The 23,198-nt window shown below is 35.6% G+C and overlaps 1 long non-coding RNA gene across 1 annotated transcript; it reads left to right on the forward strand.

Moving 5' to 3' along the window:
• Positions 1 to 200: 200 nt before the first annotated feature.
• Positions 201 to 1,468, forward strand: LOC110688753. Its single transcript, XR_002504668.1, has 3 exons — positions 201 to 640; positions 729 to 798; positions 1,295 to 1,468. It is a non-coding gene; the product is annotated as an uncharacterized LOC110688753 (long non-coding RNA).
• The last annotated feature ends 21,730 nt before the right edge of the window (positions 1,469 to 23,198 follow it).

Genomic DNA, 23,198 nt, shown 5'->3' on the forward strand with positions numbered 1-23,198 from the left:
TCAAAGAGACCCGTCATTAAAGAAAATAGGTCTCTAGGAATTATTTTAAAATTTCTAGGAATATAGAGAGACTGGTCATTTTAAATGACAGGTCTCAAGTAATAAACCCGTCATTTAAATAACCGGTCTCATGAATGTATTTATTTTTAGTTGAGAAATTAGGGAGACCAGTCATCTTAGTTAACAGGTCTCTCGAATTGAACCTCTTGACAGGCTGGCAGCCATAAACCCATAACCTTAAGTCCCAAACTAACCCTTGTCCGCCGCCTCGCTCTTTTTTTTCTCATTTCATATAGTATCTCTTTCTTCTTTCTCTCTCTTCTCCCTCCTTTAATCCTCCGTATTCTAAGAATTTCATCCATTAGTTCTTTCTCATCTTATACTTCTTTAATTATTTCCTTCCTTTCTCTTTAAATTTCAAGAAGTTATTTCCAAGGTGAGTTTTGTATTCTTTTTTGTTATTTAGTATTGATCTCAAATTTTTTTCGTAAAATTTTCTGGGTGTTCTTTGTTTGAGCCTTAATTCAAGCTAACGCTGAAATCAAAGGAAGAAAGAACGTGAAAGAGCTCAAGCTCGCAATTCTAGCAAAACGAAGACGTCTAAAACCAATGGTTTAACACCTGAGCAGTGTCGAGAAAGGTACCCTTTTTCAGATTTTTCTGATTAAATCAATTATTTTGAGAATTCTGAGAATCAATATAATTTGGGTTTGATTTGATTTGATTAGGGATGCAAAAGCGTTGCAAGAGAAATTAGCGAAAAAGAAGGCACAATCTGAAAGCGAAAGCAAGAAGGAAGTAAGTAAAATTAGGAAATAATTGATAATTATCACCACCAAAATTGTTTGGGTTCTAAATTTTAATTGATTTACTTCTGGGTAAGAAAATTTTTGGGGGTTTGTATTGTTGTAACATTAGTGTGATTGATCTTATCTAGGGTTTATGGGTTTGGGGAGTTCAATGGAGTGTCTTATTATCAAGTTAATTGTATTGAAGAATAATGGTTTCTTTGGAAAATTCGGCAGTTTGATCTAGCTTCTGAACCTAAATTTATATCTAATTGTTGATTGATAGTGATTATCCTTTACTTTTGTTTTATAAATTTGATGTTTTATTTGGATTCAATGAAATTTTTTGTTTGATTGGAAGTTTATGTTTTATGTTATGCGGATTTTTTATTTTATATCTCGTTCTTTAAATTTTTGTTTTGTTCTTTTTCAATTATGTTAAAATTGTTCTGAATTATTTTTTGGATAATAATATCTGCTTTTTATTTTTTTATTTGTGGGTGTAGGTAATGATTTCTCAAGTTTGGACTGAAGAAATTTGTAACTGAAGAACTTTGAAGTTTAATGTCTTATCAATTATAGGATTTTTATTTTTATTTTAATGTATTGAATTTTTTATTGTATCTGTATTGTGTACGTAAATTTTCAGCTGATGAAATACAAGAATTATTTTTATATTCTGTTTTTAATAATGTAAAAAATTCAAATTAAATAAGTTATATTGATAAATTGCAATTATAAAAACTATATCACTTTTTTTTTTTTTTTTCAATGATACCAAAGAGACCTGTTAAGTTTAAAGCAGTCTCAATTTTCTCAAAAAAGAGACTGCCTAATTAAGATAGGTGGTCCCAAATTTCTAAAAACAGAGACCGCTTTTCTTATACAGGCGGTCTCAATTTTCTTAAAATTGAGACCGCTTATCTTTAAGAGGCGGTTTTAGATTTCTCATTCTAGAGACCGCCTCTAATCAAGCAGTCTCTTTGCCAAAGAGACCGCTGCGCTAGAGACCGCCTCTAAGGCAGTCTCTTTGGCTAATTTGGACGGGTCTCTTTGGCCAATTTTGTAGTAGTGCATATTAACCTAAACAAGATTATTAATTATCTTATTAAGCGTGATTACAAGTACAAATTCCCTTTAAACATGCATAAAAGGCGTGATCAAGCAACAACAATAAAAATATATCAAGCAACATGATAATCATCATCATGACAATAATTATAAAAATAACAATCATAAATAAAATAATCATGTTAAAACATAATAATAGCAAGATCCTAGGTATGATACTAACAAGATTAATAACAAAACCCTAGCATGTCACTAAAAAATAAAGACGAAAGCTTTAGCCCTAACATGATATTAGGAAAGAAAATAGGAAGCATCATAGAATTCATAATTGATATTAGAAACTTAATTATTACCCTAAACATGATACTAAGAAGCAATAAAACATCTTAACATGATACTAGGAATCAAAATAATAATCTAAACATGATTTCTATATCAAAAGATCAATAAAATAATTAAAATACTTACTTCGATGCCTCGTATCTCGTTCTAATAACAAAATACATACGTTAGTAACTTCAAGGAAATTATTAAAACAAACAATTAAATTAAATAATTGAAATAGAGATTTGGGGCCAAACCCTCAGAAATTATCAAACCTTTCACGTCTAGGGCGAAGGCAACTTCGAATTTGGCTAGGTGTGTCTAGTTCTAATGTATGAGGAATTGTGTTTGTAAAAGGGCTAGGCTAGAAAGAGGGAGAGAGAGAATAAGCTTTAGTTTAGAGAGAGAGAGAAGAATTAGAGAATTCTGGTTATTAATTAAAAAACGGAGGTCCAGGGACCCTATTTATAAGAAAATAGTCCAAAAACCAATAGAAAAGAGTTAGAATTCAAATCGGAATAAAACTTATCATGTTTCCAACGACAGATCTCGTCGCCAGTGCAACGCCAGGCGACAAACTTGTCGTCAGGCGGTGCTAAGACAGTTTTTTGCGGATTTTTTTTATCATATCTTTTAATCAAGAAGTCTAAATAAGTCATATAATATGTCGTTGGAAAGCTCTTGAAGTCTAATTTCCAACACAGTTATAATCAGATTAAAATCTTTTGTAGACAAAAAGATATGGCAAAAATAGTGAAAGGATGTCAGTTTTGGATAGAGTTTTGTATTCCTTTCATATCTTTTTCGTTATAACTCAGAATTAATATTATGATATATCATTGAAAAGATAATTTCAAGATCTATCAATCCATATAAAATTTGGATAAATATTATGAGGCACGAAAATAATATGTGAGTATCTTTGAACATCTTTAAATTCGAATAGAATTAGGATTTAAAAAAAGGAAAGTTTTATTCAATTTCAAACTCTTTGATTTTATCTTTTCAAAAAGGATAATTAAGATCTTTTAGAAACTCATAGAAGCTTCTAATTAATCTTAATTAGTTTAGGAATAGGATTAAACATTTGGACCTTCCACATGATCATTGGGTCGTAGGTTAAATCCAGTTTGGCTCAGTTTAGTATTTTGGCCATAACTTCCTCATTATTCATTGGAATTGGGCTTATAATATATCGTTGGAAATTTCTTTTCAAGCCCCATCCAATTACACTATTATTGGACCCATATCATGGACCAAACTAAACTTGAATGCACGTTTTCATAAATAGGGTAAGACAAGAAATATTTTCAAAAATAGAAAGAAGAGATATTTTAATAAAAACATCCTCATCACCAGACTTTTCACACTTTTTGCTTTGTCTGATAATCAAATGACATGAAAGGTATTCATCATTGGGTTTGGGTTTTGGGAGACACATTTGGGTGTCTATAGAAGCCCCCAGTTTGACTGAGTTTGGAGAAACGCAAGTTTCGAAAATAAAAGTCAAAGTAACGATAGGGACGGAGAATGATTCAGAACATTCTGCAATTCTAAATCATTCCTGTAATGCTGATACCTGCAAACTAGCGTTAGTTAAAATAGATAAGAGAGTTAAGAAATGCGTATCTTGCACCCTCGAGCATACGTCTTTGAGGGTAATCGATTTGTTGCTGCATTTGTTGTTGTCACAACCTTCCACAAGCTAGGGAACGCCATCTTGCTGTTTTGATGTTGTGGTCGTGCTTTGCCGCTGTTGATGTCACTCGTCTCTGAACAAAAGAGCTTCTTTTTTAGGATTGTTCACTTGTCTATGAACAATGGAGGTTTTGGAATAAATGTCCATGCGTCTCTGAACAAAAGAGCTTGAGGATATGTCCACGCGTCTCTGAACAAAAGAGCTTGATTATATGTCCACACATCCCTGAACAAAAGAGCTTGATGATATGTCCACGCGCCTCTGAACAAAAGTTCTTAATAGTATGCCCATGCGTCTCTGAGCAAAAGAGCTTGATGATATGTCCATGCATCTCTGAACAAAAGAGCTTGATAATATGTCCACGCGTCTTTGAACAAAAGAGCTTGAAAGGATTGTCCACGCGTCTTTGAACAATAGAGCTTTGATACTTGAATGTTTGTTGCGATCGTTCGGTTGGCTGCGAACATGAGCTTTGCTGAATGGTTGTATCCTGTAAAAATCAAAAGATTGCAAAAGACTTTGCTGGTGTTTTTCTTAGGATTGACCTATGGCTTGATGTTTTTCTTAGGGTTGACCTAAGGCTTGATGTTTTTCTTAGGGATGACCTAAGGTGATTGACTGACTTGAGGTTGACTCAATGTGACTGACTAACTTGAAATTAACCCAAGGTGAATTGACTTGTGTGACTCATGACTCGTGTGTGCATTGTATTGTGATGTGCTTGACTAAAAATGCGAAAAATAAAAAATTCAAAAATTTTATGTCATTTTTGTGGAGGGTACCTGTAGGGAATATTTCAAGCATTATCCCTAGCTTGAACCCCACTGTGATCATACACTAAAGTACGGTGGCGTCCAAAGGGAAGGAAGCTAGAGCTAAAGAGTCGTAAACAAGTTTTAGGAACTTGTAAACCGTTCACGGGGTGAAGGTTACACCCCTTAACGATTCAGGAGATCGTAAACTCCAATAGGTCTTGAACCATGACTGGTAGTTCGGGGATGAAGGTACAAATCCAACCTAAAAGAGATTGAACCTGCCCTAATAATAGGCCTCTACTTTATTCTGATCGTATTCATGTGCGCTTTCTGACTAACATGCAATCAATAGGTTAGCCCTAAACCTGTTTATCTATGTTGGTTGAATATTAATGCACAAATAAACTATTATTGGAGATCACTTGAATTATAATCAAATTAACCCTAAATAAGATTATTAATTATCTTATTAAGCGTGATTACAAGTACAAATTCCCTTTAAACATGCATAAAAGGCGTGATCAAGCAATAACAATAAAATATATATCAAGCAACATAATAATAATCATAATAACAATAATCATCATAATAATCATAACCATCATGTTAATAATAAAGCATAATAATAGCAAGATCCTAGGCATGATACTAACAAGATTAATAACAAACCCTAGCATGTCACTAAATATATAAAAATCATATATTTAGCCCTAACATGATACTAACATGATATTAGGAAAGAAAATAGGAAGCATTGTAGGAATTATAATAAGCATATTTGATATTATAACCTTTTCCCTAAACATAATACTAGGAATCATAATAAAAACCTAGACATGATACTAGGAATCAAAATAATAACCTAGACATGATGTCTAAAAATCATAATATCAATAAAACCATTAAAGCACTCACTTGGATGCCTTGTATCTCTTTCTAATAACAAAATACACACGTTAGTAACTTCAAGGAAAATAATAAACAAAACAATTAAATTAAATAATTGAAAGAGAGATTTGGGACCAAACCCTCAGAAATTAAAACCTTTCACGTCTAGGGTGAAGGCAACTTCGAACTTGGCTAGGTGTGTCTAGATCTTGTGAATGCGGAATTTTGTTTGTAAAAGGGTTGGTTTAGAATAAGAGAGAGAAAGAGAGAATAATCAAGAGAATCTTGATGAGAATTGGTGAGAATTGGTAAATGAAAACAGAGTTTTTAGGAAGCTATTTATAAAGAAAATCAGCCGAAAAGATAAAAAATCAAAACAGAGTTCTGACGCGTAAAACCAGATTAGTGCCAGACGCTGACATTAGCGCCAGGCGCTAACACTAGCGCCAGGCGCCAAGCTTAGCATCAGGCGCTAATGCTAGCATTTGGCGCTGACTAAGATATTGACGCGCTTTCTAGAATCAGATAGAAATTGACCGTACGGGAGGATAAAATCGTAATTTCTTCAAAAAATCCTTTTATTCTGATTAAAACTCTAAAAGTCAACAAAAGTCAATTTATCAATGCTAATTAAATTAGGAATGAAAAGAACCTTCTAGAAGAATCTAGAAGATTAAAACCATTCCTAATTGCATTAGGAATGATAAATCTATATTAGGCCCTCCTCTAGATCATTAGGCCGCATATGAGGCTCAAACCGGGCCCAGTTTAGTAAATTGGCCATAACTTCCTCAATATTCATCGGAATTGGGCTTATAATATATCGTCGGAAAGCTCTTTTCAAGCCCTATTCAACTACACTACTATTGGATCCATATTATGGACCAACCAAACTGAATTGACTATTTTCTTAAAATAGGTTTTCAAAAACAGAGAGAAGAGAAACGAAATTAAAACTATCCGCAACACTAAACTTTCCACACTTTCACTTCATTCGATTATGATTCGACGTGAAAGGTAATCATCATCGGGTTTGGTTTTGGGGAGACACAAATGGGTGTCTATAGTACCGACATTCTCCCAAAAAAGAAAGACGTGAAAAAGAATCGAAGTGTTTGATGTTGAATGAGCTTAATGCACTAACATTGTCTCTCATAGTACAAGGATTGTAACATCAAAGAAAAGGTTAGAAATCTCCAGGTTGCCTCCCGGGAAGCACTTGCTTATGGTACTAAGCTCGACCCTTCCTCCAAATCATGGAAGGTCAAAGAACACCACCTTATTCAAAGTGGAGGAAGGTACAAATTCCTCTTTAATTTTTAGCAACATCTCATTGTTGCTTGATCAGACTTCATTTGCTTGAACTTCAAAAACAACCTTCTGATGCTTCAACTTTAATCTCATTCTCTTCCTCCTAGAAGCTCTTGCCTTCTTCTTGGCCTTGTTCCTTCTTGTAGACGGTTTCACACCATCCACATCCTTGGAATCAACATCCTCCTCTTAAGCGCGAAGCTCAAAGCAATGCAAAATGTCAATTACCTCTTCATCCATGGCCTTTGAAAGCTCATTTTTCTCTTCACTAACTTTCATGCAATCAAAACTCACAAAGACATCATCACAATTCTCGAGAACATCATTAGTTGAAGAATCAATCATACACACATTAGCAAATGAACGAAGGGAATTAGCACTCATGATTCCATTTACAAGGGACAAGGACTCAGCATCAGTTTTAGCTCAAAACTTTCCTCATTGTTACCAACTCTCAAAGTAATACAACCTCCCTTAACATCTATCAAAGCTTTCGAGGTAGCTAAGAAAGGTCTCCCTAAAATGATAGGAATATGGTCATCTTCCGCAATCTCTAGCACAATGAAATCAACGGGGATAGTGAATTCTCCTATCTTGAGGGGGACATCCTAAACTCTACCTTTAGGAAACTTAATAGAATGGCCGGCCAATTGAAGGGTCATGTTGGTTGGAAGGAGCTCACCTATCTTAAGTCTCTTGAAGACGGAATAAGGAATGATGCTAACACTAGCACCAAGATCACAAAGGGCACTTTGGAACAATTTTCCTTTAATATTGCAAGGGATGGAGAAATTTCCCTGGTCTATCAACTTTTGGGGTAAGTAATTATGGATAAGGTCACTACAACACTCCCCCAAACTCACCGGTTCAACCACATTGCAATCTCTCTTACCGCTTAAGATTTCCTTAAGAAACTTAGAATAGTTTGGCATTTGTTCCAAGACTTTGGTGAAAGGAATAGAAAGATGAATTTCCTTAAGCATCTCGATGAATTTTCTAAATTGTTCATCCAATTTGTGCCTATTGAACTTTTGGGGTAAGGAAGTTTGGGTTTGTAAACCTCATCTTGCTTCCTCTCTTTCTCCTTAGTCTTCTCATTAGAGCTTTCACTCATTTTGTTAGACTCTTCATGCTTATTCCTCTCACTCGAATCACTCTCCTTTTCACCCTCCTTACTATTCCTATAAACACTTTCTTCAAGGACCTTACCACTCCTAGTGATGATAGAACAAACCGATTCCTTAGGATCAATTTCTTGTGAGGGTAAAGAAGAAGGGGTAACATATTCCATCAAAACATTGGTCAATCAATAAATTTGGGTATCCAACATCTTACCATGAGTCAACATGTCATTGACCGATTTGTCATTAGATGATATGTGATCATTCAACTCTTGGCTTGATCTTCCATGAAATTCTCTAACCTACTCATAGATTGAAATTGTTGATCATAGGAATTATCAACTTGCCATTGGATCTTTGGAGTAAATTCGGGTGGGGAACCTCTTTGAGCATTGTTTTGAAACTTTCCCTTACTTTGATTACTCCAATTAGCCCTACCATGATTTTGGCCGAAATTTCAATATAGGTTACCATAACCTTGGTTATGATCCCCATATCCTTGGCCGTGACTTTGATCATTATAACCAAAGTTGTTATGGTTACCACGAAACCCGTGGGTTACTTGGTTCCTATAACCACTATTTTGGTTATAATTATCATAGCTCCCATGGTTGTGATAATTCCTATTCCCAAAATTCTTTTGAACATTAAATCTAGGTCCAAATAATTAATCAACATAATTCACATGTTCATTCTCATTTCCATCATATTCATCACATCCATAACAAGGAACATTGGGGCAATTAGAAGCATCATGATCATTCTTTCCACATAAATCACAAACCAAACATTCTCTAATTATGCAACAAGAAGCGAAAAGAGGGTTAGAGTAAGAACATGTACCTCTCCCCTTAAATTGGGATGGAAGAGTTTGTGCTTGTGAAGAAGCATTCTCAAGCTTAGCCTTGATAGAAACCACCTCCTTCCCTAAGTTCAAAAGTAGTGTGGACAAATTGTTGATGGCATTGAGTTGATCAATCGAGCCACTTTGCTTGTTGACTCTTTCTCACCCTCTTGCCAATTCATGTAGTGTCTTACTACATCATCTATCACGTCCAAAACTTCTTCCACCGTCTTGTTCATGATTGGGCCTCCTGCCCCAACATCAAGACTTGACCTCCTTTGAGGACTCAAACCACCATAAAAAATTTGAATGATTTGTTAAGTTGGGATTCCATGGTGAGGACATTCTCTTTGATATTCTTTATATCTCTCCCATGCTTCATAGAGGCTTTCACTAGACCTTTGCTTGAAACCTTGAATCAAAGCTCTCATCTTTGCCATTTTCTTTTGAGGGAAGAAATGCGAAAGAAATTCTTTTGTAACTTCATCCCAAGTTCTTAAGGAACTAGGCTTCACTTCCTTGTCTAGCCACTCTTGAGCTCTTCCAATTAGAGAAAAGGGAAATAGTTTAAGCCTTATGAATTCTTGAGCAACCCCGTTCACCTTAATTATGTTGCAATATTTCTCGAACTCCTTAAGATGGTTGAGGGGACTTTAATTTGTTCCTCTACTATATTGTTTCCTTTCAATCAAAGTTATCATTGCCGACTTGATTTCAAAGTCATTTTCCGGGATTAATAATGGAGCAATTCCGCTCTCATACTTGTATGCACCCGGAGTGCCAAACTCCTTCAATGTAATCCTTGGGACTTCTCCCATGTTCACTTGCATACACAATCTCAAATAAAATTATTAGTAGCACGGCTACAAATGTAGCTTAAAAGAGAAAAATCTTTATGTATTTTTGAATTAAAATGAAATAGACTGAACAGCAATAGCAAACAACTACTCCACTCCCCGACAACGGCGCCATTTTGACGAGGGGTTGAGATTAGGTCGTTGTACTAATCTTCCCTAGGCCAAACAAAATTTATATCACTCACCACACCCTTATAACTAATATAGGGGTAAGTCAAGGGTCGAACCACTAGGAATAGGAGGTGGTTACTATTAATAGAGTTAAGCTATTTCGAAAAGGGTGAAATAAAGGTGTGTGTACTCTAAGACAACTAAACAAACTTGATAAATTCAAATATATCAAACACTAGGGTTTAGGATCCACATATACTTACAATGGAAACAACTAATCGGGATTGGAATTGACTAAATCGAGTATTGCAAGGGAAAATCAATAATGCAATCAAAAGAGTATGATAATCTATTCTCCTAGAGGTAAAACTAGCGTCAACTACGAGAGACTCTAGTTAGGAACTTCATAAACCAACTCAATCGACAAATGCAAGCCACAAATCAATTTTTCATATCAATGTGAACTTACAATCCAATCTAGTGCACCAATAAAAGTTAGCTACTCTTCAATTAATCACACACATGCACAAAATCAATTAACCAATTTGTTAGTTGAGACAATTAATACAAGAGGGGGGGTGAATTGTATTGAGTTCCTAATAGCTACTTTTGCGGAATAATAAAACAATGCATATAGGAATTTGCAAGGACACACATATTTTACGAGGAAACCTTCCAGGGCCCAACTGGAAGTAAAACCTCGACCCTACCGTAGGGATTTCAAACACAAACCACTTCACTATAATAGGGCAAACACCAAGTTACAACCTATTAAACACATAACTTTGTTCCACACTTGCTACTCGATAGGACCCTATCCTACCCAATCTAAGTACCACACTTAGATTCACTCGTACTGTCAAAGTACAAAACTCTCAGCTTCACACTAGAAGCTTACACAACCTGTATGCGATGTAAAAAGATAACAAACCACCCAAATAACCCAACCAATACAAATGTATGACACCTAGTATATGATAGGCAAGCTATGCACGAAATCCGAAACTAATATGACAAGTTAGAAGCTTGGTAAACTTACTCTGTTAATGCTCAGTGATTTCTCCACACATAAACTCACAAAAACCTTAAACCATTTCAATCTCTACTATTTATACAATTAGGAATTGTATAGCAAGTAGGTTTTCTAAAAGATAAATAAGTTAACTTAACTTATCTTTAAAACACGTTTTTATGAAAATCATATTTGAAGAAAATATTTTCCGGAAAATAAGATAGAAAGATATTGTTAAAAAGAATCATATCTTTTAACAAACCGATTTTAAGAAATAAAACCTTTTAGAAAATCTTTTCTAAAATCTATCTTTTATATTTTCCTTAATAATTTATTTACCAAGTAAACTTGCCACGCTTCTAATAAATCTTGTGCATCAACCTACTTAACATATTAACAATAATCTAGAAGATAAAAACCTTAGCTAAATTAAATTGCTACGCCGCGCTTCTGTACAGGTAGGTTACTTGGGCTCCATGCAGACTAAGTTCCTTCATGGACCTTATCTTGATGACTTCAAGTTCCTGTTAGGGAACTCAATTCTTGTTAGAGAACTTAGTTCTTGTTAGAGAACTCTTCTTCTTTTCTGTTTAACTTTTTGTATAAAGATCTCCTCATGTCTTCTTAGTTCCAGTTACTTCTTCCATCACCACGATCAACTTCACCTAAACTAATCAAACACTTGAAAACCTTTATTAGATGAGTTTGCTTTAGTTTGATTTCCTCATCATCAAAACCTTTAAGCTTTAACAATTTCCCCCTTTTTGATGATGACAAATTTAAGCAAACTCTTGAGAAAAGTTAAACAAAATAGAAGGGCGTATTTTTTTATTTATTGACAAAAAGATAAACACACAACTAAAAATACAAAAACAAGAAAACATAACATAAATAAAACTAAGAAATAAAACAAGAAATAAACTAAGCTACTTGGCATCATATCAGAAGAAATTTCTGATACTTTATCAACTAGAACCTAGAACAACTTTCGCTTTCAAGTTTGCTTCTTCTTTTCCCCCTTTTTGCATTATCAAAAAGTCCTGCTTTTTCAAGTTTATTAAGCATCTAGCCACAGCCCCACAAGCAATTCATCGAGTGTGGGAAACTGAAGGCAGCGCTTTTAACTTACCTTAAGCAAGTTCCACTTTCCTGCAACAATTTTCATAATGCACAAATACACACATGTATAGGCAGTTCCAAAAGCATTCATTAAAACCAAAATAAACATCATGTTGAACAACTTTTTACAAAACCAAAATAAAATTGTTCAGAATCCTAAAAACATAAATAAAAAATGTTCATGACTGAAATAAGAAAGGCTTTGATAGGCTAAATAGGCTAGGTTGGGAATAAAGTAGATCAGGTCTGAAGGAGTTCAAGAATCTTCTTGTTGTCCTCCTTGGTTTGCTGTGCAGAGGCCTCCAGCTTGTCTTCCAGACGCTTAATAGCCATCTGGAACTCCTCCTTCTAAGACCTGAGATTGCTCTAAAGTTTCTGCATAATTTTCTCCAACTGCAACACCTTCCCAGTGACAACCTTGATTTCCCCCGTGGCTACCTTAAGCTGCTGCTCAGCAGTTTCAACTTGATCAGTAAGCTCTGCCACCTGCCCAACCAGAACCTTATCTTCAAGCTCCAGAGGTTCATCCATGCTTGTCTTAGAAACTAAACTGGCAGACAGTCTCCTGCTCCTCCTCACGGGCTGCTCTGGAACCTCTTTCCCTTTTCTTTTTCCTCCTGCACTCTTTTTCTCTTCTACTCTCCTCACCTTCCCATTCACTACCTCCAAACTGATTCCTTGTAGTGTCTCACCATTTATCATATTCTTAGGTTTTTCTTCCAAACCTTCATAGAGCCCTTTCAATTTTACACCAAGTGAATAAAAAACAGTTGACAAAATAGCTCCATAGCCCACTTTGTTCTTTCCCGGAACACAATTTGCTAGATGTTGATACATTAGTGAAGGAAAGTTCACTTTGATTTTTCTAGAGAGACAGAAGATGACAGCCATATCCATCAAACATGCTTCACTCTTCTTTTGAGTTCTAGGTAGAATTGTTTTTCGAACCAAGTTGAACACCGACTTGTTCAATGGGCTAAGATCGTTGTGGCTCATGATATTCTTCACCCTTTTTCCTCCTAGGGCTTCAGCAATATCACCCCCTAAATACTCACCTACTTTCACAGTACCCTTTCCCTTAAGGTACATCTTATAACCCTCAGCTGGTACTTTCAAAAATTTTCCCAATTTTGCGACATCAAACTCAATTTTATTTTTGTTAACTAAACTAGATATTTTTCCTTGTTTCACTTGTAATTTTTCACAGAATTCAGTCATCGCAACAGGATACATAACATTATTTGAAGCATTAGTTAACAAGTACTCCCACCCTTGAAATTTGATTAAATCAAGAAATTCCAAAAACCTAGACTTCTTGCACCAAGATGAATCAAGTCTATAGCCAACAACATACCTCTTAGCATCGACATTGAGTTCCGATTGCTCATCATCATCTTCTTCCTCAGCCTCCTCTCTGTCCTCTAATTCATTCTGTTCCTCTCCTCCTTCCTCTTCTCCATCGTCTTCATCATTATTCGGCTTAGCCTCTCTAGCAAAATCATCAACCTCTGCCATTTTTTCTTCGAGTGTTTTTCCTCTCAACTTCTTTTCTTTCCATTCTTTGATCCTATAAAAAACAGAGGATTCCTCTTGTTCACTCTTGCTTTCCACTTCTTCGTTGAGTTTAGGGTTTGACATTGAGGGTTTAGGTTTTCCGAGTCTTTGATTGATGTTGGAGAAGCTTTGTAGTTTACCATGGCTAAGGGAGAGGTTTCTTCTTGGATTGTTCTTTCGGAGTTGTGTGAATTTTCCGATGAAACAATCTCGGCAATAATAACCATGGTTTTTGAATGGTGGTTTTGAGCTTTGATGGTTTTTACTGAAGGAAGGTTAAAGTGATTTGACAGTGAGGTGAAAGTGGTGGGTGAAAGATGCTTTTATAATTAATGAAGCGGTGTGATGGAAATTAGTGGGTTCACTGTTAAGTCATTTAATTGAACATGTTCAATAAATTTTGTAAAATCATTTAGGCTGGATGAATTTACCAAAAATCTTTACTTTCCAAATTCAAAAAATTTAAAAAAACTTTCTGAAAATAAAACACGCAATTAGAACACGCTTTCTACACATATGCAATGTACATTACTACTAATTATTACAGTTACGCATTTAATGAGCTTACCTCTAGTAATTAACAACGATGACACTTCAGCTATGTTTATTACACCAAGATTGTGCTAAATGCTCTTTTTGCTCTATTTACATTATTTTTTACTTTGCCATATCTTGGAACTCCAGAAGCAATCAATTCAGCTTGATCATCCCAAGTTCCAATCTCAATTTCTCAAATCTTTCTCTGCTCATGGACTTGGTTAGAATATCTGCAATTTGATTTTCAGTATGACAAAATTCTAAATTAATATTTCCTTGCCCCACATTATCTTTTAAAAAGTGATGCCTAATGTGGATATGTTTTACCTTTGAGTGTTGAACTGGATCCTTAGAAATACATATAGCACTGGTATTATCACAGTAAATGGGCACACATTAATAAATAATACCAAAATCTCTAACCTGTTGCTTTATCCAAAGTACTTGTAAACAACATGCTGCTGCTGCCACGTACTCAGCCTCAGCTGTAGACATTGCAACTGTGTTTTGATTCTTGGAACCCCAAGAAACTAACCAAGGTCCTAAAAAATGTACCATACCTGAAGTGCTTTTTCTATTGACCAAATCACCTGCATAGTCAGCATCAGTAAAGCCATTTAAATAAAAGAGGTCACTTCTAGGATAGAAGAGACTCAAATCATCAGTTCCTTTCAGGTATCTAAGGAATCTCTTTACTGCTTTCAAGTGAGACTCCTTTGGGTTTGCTTGGAACCTGACACACAAACCTACACTAAAAGATATGTCAGGTATACTAGTTGTTAGATAAAGTAAAGAACCTATCATACCTCTATACATAGATTGATCAACACAAGTTCCAGTTGGATCTTCATCTAATCTGGTTGCTATACCCATTGGATTGTTATTAGTCTTAGCATTATTTTGCTTGTACTTCTTGATCAGTTCCTTAATATATTTTTGTTGATGGATCATGATTCCTTCTTCAGTTTGCTTGATTTGCAATCCGAGGAAGAAGTTTAATTCTCCCATCATGCTCATTTTAAATTCTCCACTCATAAGGTCAGTAAAATACTTGCACAAAGATTCATTAGTTGCACTTGATAAAATATCATCAACATAATTTTGTACACCTAATATGTCAGTTCCATTTGATTTTAAAAACAAAGTTTTTATCTATTTTACCACGTTTAAAACCATTTTGCAGTAGGAACTTAGACAATCTTTCATACCATACTCTAGGAGCTTGCTTCAGCCCATAAAGAGCTTTGTCAAGCTTATAGACATGGTTTGGGAACTCTGGATTTTCAGATCCAGGAGGTTGTTCCACATAAACTTCTTCATTTAAAAATCCATTTAGAAATGCACATTTGACATCCATTTGGAACAACGTGAATCCCATATAAGCAGCAAAAGCAATAAGTAAACGAATAGCCTCTAACCTGGCCACTGGTGCAAATGTTTCTTCATAATCTATTCCTTCTTGTTGGTTGAAACCTTGAACAACAAGTCTTACTTTGTTCCTGACAATAATACCATGCTCATCTAGCTTGTTCCTAAACACCCACTTTAGACCTATAGTCTTCTTATCCTTGGGTCTAGGTTCCAGATGCCTGAATTTATTTCTTTCAAACTCATTTAATTCAGCTTGCATAGCATTAATCCAGTCTGCATCAGTTAAAGCTTCAACGTAGTTCTTAGGTTCCATAGAAGAGAGGAATGCATAAAATGCACAGAAGTTTCTAAGCTGAGATCTAGTCTGAGTTCCTTTTATAATATCACTCATGATTGTATCCACTGGATACAATTTCTAATATTTCCATCGCTTTGGTGTAAAGTCCTTGACTGGATACAACCTTTCCTGATAATTTTTGACTGGTTCTTCTGTAGGAACTTGGTCTTGAGTCTTGGTTGGAATTTCAACAGGATATTCCTCAATCTGATCTTGATTTCGTTCTTGATGTGGAGTTCTTGGTGCATTCTCCATTTCAAGTTCTACATTTGCTTCTGGATTCGTTTCTTCTACATTTTCACCTTGCTGCTTCTGCAATGATGTTGATTCCTCATCTGGATCTGGCTTGTGCACAAGTACAATTTTTCAAAATCATCATCACAATCTTGTACATCATTTAACTGTTCAGTTTCATCAAATATAATAAGTACAGATTCCTCAACACACATTGTTCTCTTATTATAAACTCTATAGGCTTTACTATTTGAGGCATATCCTAAGAATACTGCCTCATCACTACGTTCATCAAACTTTCCCAAGTTCCTTTTACCATTGTTATGAACAAAGCATTTACAAGCAAAAGATCTAAAATAAGAAATATTAGGCTTTCTCCCTTTGATTAGCTCATAAGGAGTTTTGTTGGTGATGGCTCTAACAGATACTCTGTTAAGAATATAGCATGTTGTATTCACTGCCTCTGCCCAGAAGTTCCTAGGCAGTCCACTTGAGATCAGCATTGTTCTGGCCATGTCTTCAAGGCTTCTATTCTTGCGTTCCACAACTCCATTCTGTTGTGGAGTCCTTGGTGCAGAGAAGTTGTGATCCATTCCATGCTTAGTGCAAAATTCATCAAACTTTGAGTTTTCAACTTTTGTTCCATGATCTGATCTGAGGTGAATCAATGGATTACATGTTCTTCTTTGTTCTTTCTTTACAAAGGCTACAAATTCATCAAATGTCTCATCTTTTATAACAAGAAAGAAAACCCAAGTAAACCTTGAAAAATCATTAACAATAACCATTACATATATCTTACCACTTCTACTTTGGATTCTCATAGGACCACACAGATCCATATGAATAAGTTCCAAAGGTCTTTTGGTACTTACCATTTTCTTGGACTTGAAAGAAATTCGAGTCTGCTTTCCTCTAACACAAGCATCACACACTTTGTCATACAAGAACTTAATGCAAGGAAGTCCTTCCACTAGTTCCTTAGATCTAAGCTTATCGAGTAAAGTAAAGCTTGCATGGCCAAATCTCTCGTGCCATAATAGAGGATCATCCTCAATAACACTAAGACATGTTAAACTGCTGTAAGGATCCTCGTTAAGATTAACAACATATGTGTTCCCTTTACGAGTTCCTTCTAAAATAATGTTCCCAGTGTCATTGTGAATGATTATGCATTTATTGAAAGTAAAGCTTACAGAGTTACCTTTGTCACAAAATTGTGAAATACTTAACAAGTTGTGTTTGAGACCCTCGACCAAAAATACATTATCAATAGCATGAGAACTTGACCTTCCTACCTTGCCAATAGCAACTATATCTCCTTTCATGTTATCACCAAAGGTCACAGTTCCCCTATAGTAGACATCTAGTGAGAAAATCTAGATTTGTCTCTAGTCATGTGCTTAAAACAACCACTGTCGAGGTACCAAGTATTGTTCCCCCTCACTAGAACCTGCAAGAGAAATCATAAGTTAGTGTCAGGAACCCAGGTTTCCTTGGGTTCCTGTGTAACAGCAGCAGGTTCATTCTTCTTGATCCAGATCTGTTCTACATGTTTTTCATTTTTCTGTGTACTATTTTCTTTCTTAGGACACTTAACCTGTTTATGTCCTGTATTGCCACAGAAATAACAAACAATACTACTAGGCAGGTCAACATACTTCTTTTCCTTCTGGAACTTCTTTTTGAAACCCAAAACTTCAGTTCTTTTGGTTTGAGCTTTAGTGATCCAATCTGGAACTCTGTACTCTATAGGTTGTTTACCTTTCCTAGATTTCTCAAGTTCCCCCTCAAGTCGTGCCTTATCCGTTCTTAGATCTTCCAAATCAGATTTTAGTTTTTCAAAATTCGGATATTGAGCAAGTGGAGGAATTTCAGAATTAGGAGCATCACGACAGAGTTTCTTCAAGGACAGTTCCACATTTAACATTATATTATCATGTTTCAACATGTTTACAGTTTCTTTCAAATAATTATTTTCATCAAACAGACTAAAGAACCTGTATTGATTATCAAAATTCATATTTTCAACCCACTCACTGTTTTCTTTAAAATTTACCAAAGCTTCATCACTTTGCTGTTTGGATCTATGTAATTCTTTCAAGTCTTCTTGTATTTCCAAAACAGCATATATCAAGTTTTCTTTAGAGAAATGTCTTAGGTCTTTTTTAGAAAACCATACCTCAGATTCTAGTTCCTTCAGTTTTGTTTTTTCATCTGTTTTTTCCATCAAACACAGATGGGCAGTTTCCTCTAATGGTTGGTCCTCTTCTTCCTCTAAATCTGAATCACCCCATGCAGCTAGCATAGCTTTCTTCACATTGTCTTTAGTGAAGTAAGGTTTATAAACTCTTGACTCCTTGGATTGCTCCTTGCCTTTTGTCTTTCCTTTATCACCATCCGGTACTGGACAATCCTTAATGAAATGATCTTTAGACCCACACTTGAAACAAGTTGTGTTCCTGGAACTTGTGTACTTCTTGTTCCTATCAAACTTCTTATTGTTCATCATCCTTTTAAATCTTCTTACTAGCATTGCCATCTCTTCCTCATCAACTTCTGATTTCTCTAAGTCTTGAGCCTTAAGAGCAAGACTCTTGTTCTTGGAACTCTTAGTGTTGGAACGCAGGTGAAGTTCATGAGTCATCAATGATCCAGCTAGCGGTTCCATGTTGAACTTGGTGAAGTCTTTAGCTTCCTGCATGGCAGTAACCTTGGATCTCTAGCGTTCATCTTGTGGTAGGCTCCTTAAGATCTTCCTTGACTGTTCATCAATAGGAATGTATCTACCAAGGGAAACAATTCATTAATAATATCATTGAACCTAGTAAACATTTCCTCTATATATTCCTTAGATTACATTTCAAACCTTTCATATCTAGACATCAATAAGTCAATATTAGAACATTTTACCTCATTAATTAGTACCTTCATGAGTTACCTCCAGTAGATCCCAAATTTGTTTAGCAGACTTGCATCCCATGATACGATTATGTTCATGAGGTCCAAGTCCACAATGTAAATACTTTATAGCTAAATAATTTAATTCAAGTTTCTAGTAACCTTCTTTATCATAATCAGAAATAAGTTTAGGAGCTACCTTGTTCTTTTCATTAGTTGAGGTTATTTCAAAATCACCAGATTCAATTTACACGCCAAACCTGGTAATTTTCAGCCTTGATGAAGATCTCCATTCTGTTCTTCCAGTAGGTGTAAAACTTATCGTTGAACATGGGTGGACGTTGGGTGGAATACCTTTCTTCAAGTTTCTCCTTGTAATTCATCTCTCCAAGAATTTACTCGGCAAAGTTATCTACTTACATGTGAGAACTTGGCTCTGATACCAATTGTTAGTTGAGACGATTAATACAAGAAGGGGGGTGAATTGTTTTGAGTTACTAATAGCTACTTTTGCGGAATAATAAAACAATGCATATAGGAACTTGCAAGGACACACAGATTTTACGAGGAAACCTTCCAGGGCCCAACTGGAAGTAAAACCTCGACCCTACCGTAGGGATTTCAAACACAAACCACTTCACTATAATAGGGCAAACACCAAGTTACAACCTATTAAACATAGACCTTTGTTCACAAGTTCCACACTTGCTACTCTATAGGACCCTATCCTACCCAATCTAAGTACCACACTTAGATTCACTCGTACTGTCAAAGTACAAAACTCTCGCTTCACACTAGAAGCTTACACAACCTGTATGCGATGTAAAAAGATAACAAACTCACCCAAATAACCCAACCAATACAAATGTATGATACCTAGTATATGATAGGTAAGCTATGCACGAAATCCGAAACTAATATGACAAGTTAGAATCTCGGTAAACTTACTCTGTTAATGCTCAGTGATTTCTCCACGCATAAACTCACAAAAACCTTAAACCATTTCGATCTCTACTATTTATACAAGTAGGACTTGTATAGCAAGTAGGTTTTCTAAAAGATAAATAAGTTAACTTAACTTATCTTTAAAACACGTTTTTATGAAAATCATATTTGAAGAAAATCTTTTCCGGAAAATAAGATAGAAAGATATTGTTAAAAAGAATCACATCTTTTAACAAACCGATTTTAAGAAATAAAACCTTTTAGAAAATCTTTTCTAAAATCTATCTTTTATATTTTCCTTAATAATTTATTTACCAAGAAAACTTGCCACGCTTCTAATAAATCTCGTGCATTAACCTACTTAACATATTAACAATAATCTAGAAGATAAAAACCTTAGCTAAATTTAATTGCTGCGCCGCGCTTTTGTACAGGTAAGTTACTTGAGCTCCGCGCAGACTAAGTTCCTTTAGGGAGCTTAGCTTGCCGACTTCAAGTTCCTGTTAGGGAACTCAATTCTTGTTAGAGAATTTAGTTCTTGTTAGAGAACTCTTATTCTTTTCTGTTTAACTTTAAAGATCTCCTCATGTCTTCTTAGTTCCAATTACTTCTTCCATCACCACGATCAACTTCAACTAAACTAATCAAACACTTGAAAACCTTTATTAGATGAGTTTGCTTTAGTTTAAGTTCCTCATCATCAAAACCTTTAAGCTTCAACACAATTTAATCACTACATCAACTTCTCCCAATTAGCATCAATCCATTACTCATATATGCTTCACCATCCCCTTAGCAAGAAAACTACTCACAATCCATGGAAATCAAGATCAAAACTAAGATAAACAACAAATTCATCATCATCATATTAATCAAACTAAATCAATCAATCTTGAACAACAACAAAACAATTGAAATCAAAAGCTAAATATTGCATTAAAGTAAAAGAAATCATTACAAACTTTGGTGAAATCAATAGAAATTGTACTTAGAATCATCAATCATCAACCATGAACTTCTCTCTCTACAACCTAGAGTTTCTCTCTCTAAAACTATCTTTAATTTTCTCTAATTGAATTTCCCATAATCCTTTCCCCCTAAAAATAGAAGGAAAATCTATATATATTAAAACTAACAAAGAGAAATTAGTTAGATCGTCTAAAAAGACCCGTACAGGCACGACCATCTTCAAGAGGGAGCGCGACCGCACAAAAATGGGTACGGAACAGAGACCCAAAGAGGCGCGCCCGCGCCACCAGGCTGCGCGGCCGCGCTAGTGTCGTGCGTGCCTACGCCTGAGATCAGGGTAGCCTCCTTCACCCTCGGCTGAGCTCTTCCTCGTGCTCTCCACTTGGGGATGTTGATGAACACGGAAGGTGGCAGTCTCCAAAGAGCCTCCATGGTGGGTTCAACACCAAGAATGGTGTACCCACCACTTGCATGCACGAGCTAGTAGACTTGGAACTTGCACTCCTTCGATCTTGAGCTTCAAATTGTAGGAAGAAGGCATCTCAAACGATGTCAAACTTGGGAAGGAGACTCGGGAATCCTCGGATTATGATCATAACTTGAAAAACGAACGAAAACAAGCAAATAAAAGAGAAAATAACAAAATAAACCAAGGAATGCATAAAAATAGAAAATCAACTAAGAAAATGCAAACTAAGGAAATAAAGAGTAAAACAAAGGAAAAACTAATAAAAAGAGCTATAAAATAGCATGAATTTCACCCTAAATAGGATCAAATGTGTATCATAAAGGACACTCATCATTTATCCAAAATAAAAAATTATATTTCATAATATTTTATTTCATCCCAAAATAAATCATATTTATCTTGATATATTTTAAAATAAAATAAATAATTGTTTTTAAATCGAGCCACCACCGGCGATCACTGTGGTTAGTAGCCGAAGCTAGCCACAGTGGCTGGCTGCCTGTTTCAGCAGCCACTGCCGCAAGGGCAACAACAGCTACTGCTGGGCTACAGGCCACCGTGGTTGGCTAGCTAAAGCTAGCCACAGTGGCTGGCTGCTTTGCGGCATCCATTGTCGCGCTAGGCAGCAGCAGCAGCCCTGCCGTAGCTGTTGCAGCAGCTGTGCAACTCTTGCACGCTGCTGTCACGGCCACCCGGACCTCCGCCCTCCCTTTCCCATCCCTATTGGACTGCCACCTGGTCGGCAGCTGTCGTGGCTGCCTACCAATAATAATAAAAATTTAACTTAATTAAAATAACATTTATAAAAAAAATGAATTAAATCAGTCCACAAATTAAAATTAAATCATCATTCAACTTTAAAAATAGGGTTTATCATAAAATTAATCCCAATTTAATTCTAACTCTTAAAGTTAAATCGATGATCATACATAAAACATTTTTATGCATAAATCAATTCGATTAAAATTATGAAACATAAAAAAATTTGAATTAAATCAAAATTAAGCACAAAATTATATTTTAGAGCTATTAGTTTTGAAAATTCGAAAATTAGGGTTAGGGTTTTTCGAAAAATTCAAAACTAGGGTTCTAGGGTTTGAAATTTTCGAATGCTCTAGGGTTCAAAATTGTCAAATGCTCTAGGGTTTAATTCGATCCTCTTCATGGCTATTTTGAGCATAATTAAATCATATTCAATCAATTCCAAAAGTTAATCACATTAAAATAATAATTGAACCATAATTAAATTAATATCTACCTCTTAATTGATTATAAAATTAAGAACATGGACTTTAAATAATCGTATTATTATCATCAAGTGTGTTCATGCAAGATGCTAACTGATACCACTGTAAGAGTTTATAGGTACTATAAAGCGGAAAATCATGAATCATATTCATAAAGCACCTAATCCCACGATCACATGCATAACACACAAGGCATATATTCATACCTTTGAAGCGTGAATTCCACGAAGCTATTTGATAGGCAAATCAGGGAAAGAATAGAGCCCCAAGCGTTTCTCCTCTACTTGGTCCACGGGATTCGAATGAGCCGTCCACCAATACTAGATTGGTTGAGTGAAGGGAAGGTTTCTCCTCTACTTGGTCCACGGGATTCGAATGAGCCGTCCACCAATACTAGATTGGTTGAGTGAAGGGAAGAACCACGATCACCACCTTCAATGGACAACCGACCACCACCACGAACCACCACCATGAACCACTACCTGCGCCGAGGAGGAGGGGAGAGCCATAAGAGAGAGGGGAGTTTGAGAGGGTTGGCTTTGTGTTTGCTAATTAGGGTTTGATCAAACTGATCACTAAATTCAATATGTCAAAACCCTAGGCACTTAGTCTATTTATAATCATAATATAATTAGACTAAGTCACGAAGCCCAAAACCCCTTCTAAACCTCCCTATGGCCGGCCACCTTGAGTGATGAGGCCCGTGATGGGCCTTATCCTCTAATACTCAATCT

Source organism: Chenopodium quinoa, unplaced genomic scaffold (assembly GCF_001683475.1).
Source record: "Chenopodium quinoa cultivar QQ74 unplaced genomic scaffold, ASM168347v1, whole genome shotgun sequence".
Taxonomy (NCBI): Eukaryota; Viridiplantae; Streptophyta; class Magnoliopsida; order Caryophyllales; family Amaranthaceae; genus Chenopodium; species Chenopodium quinoa.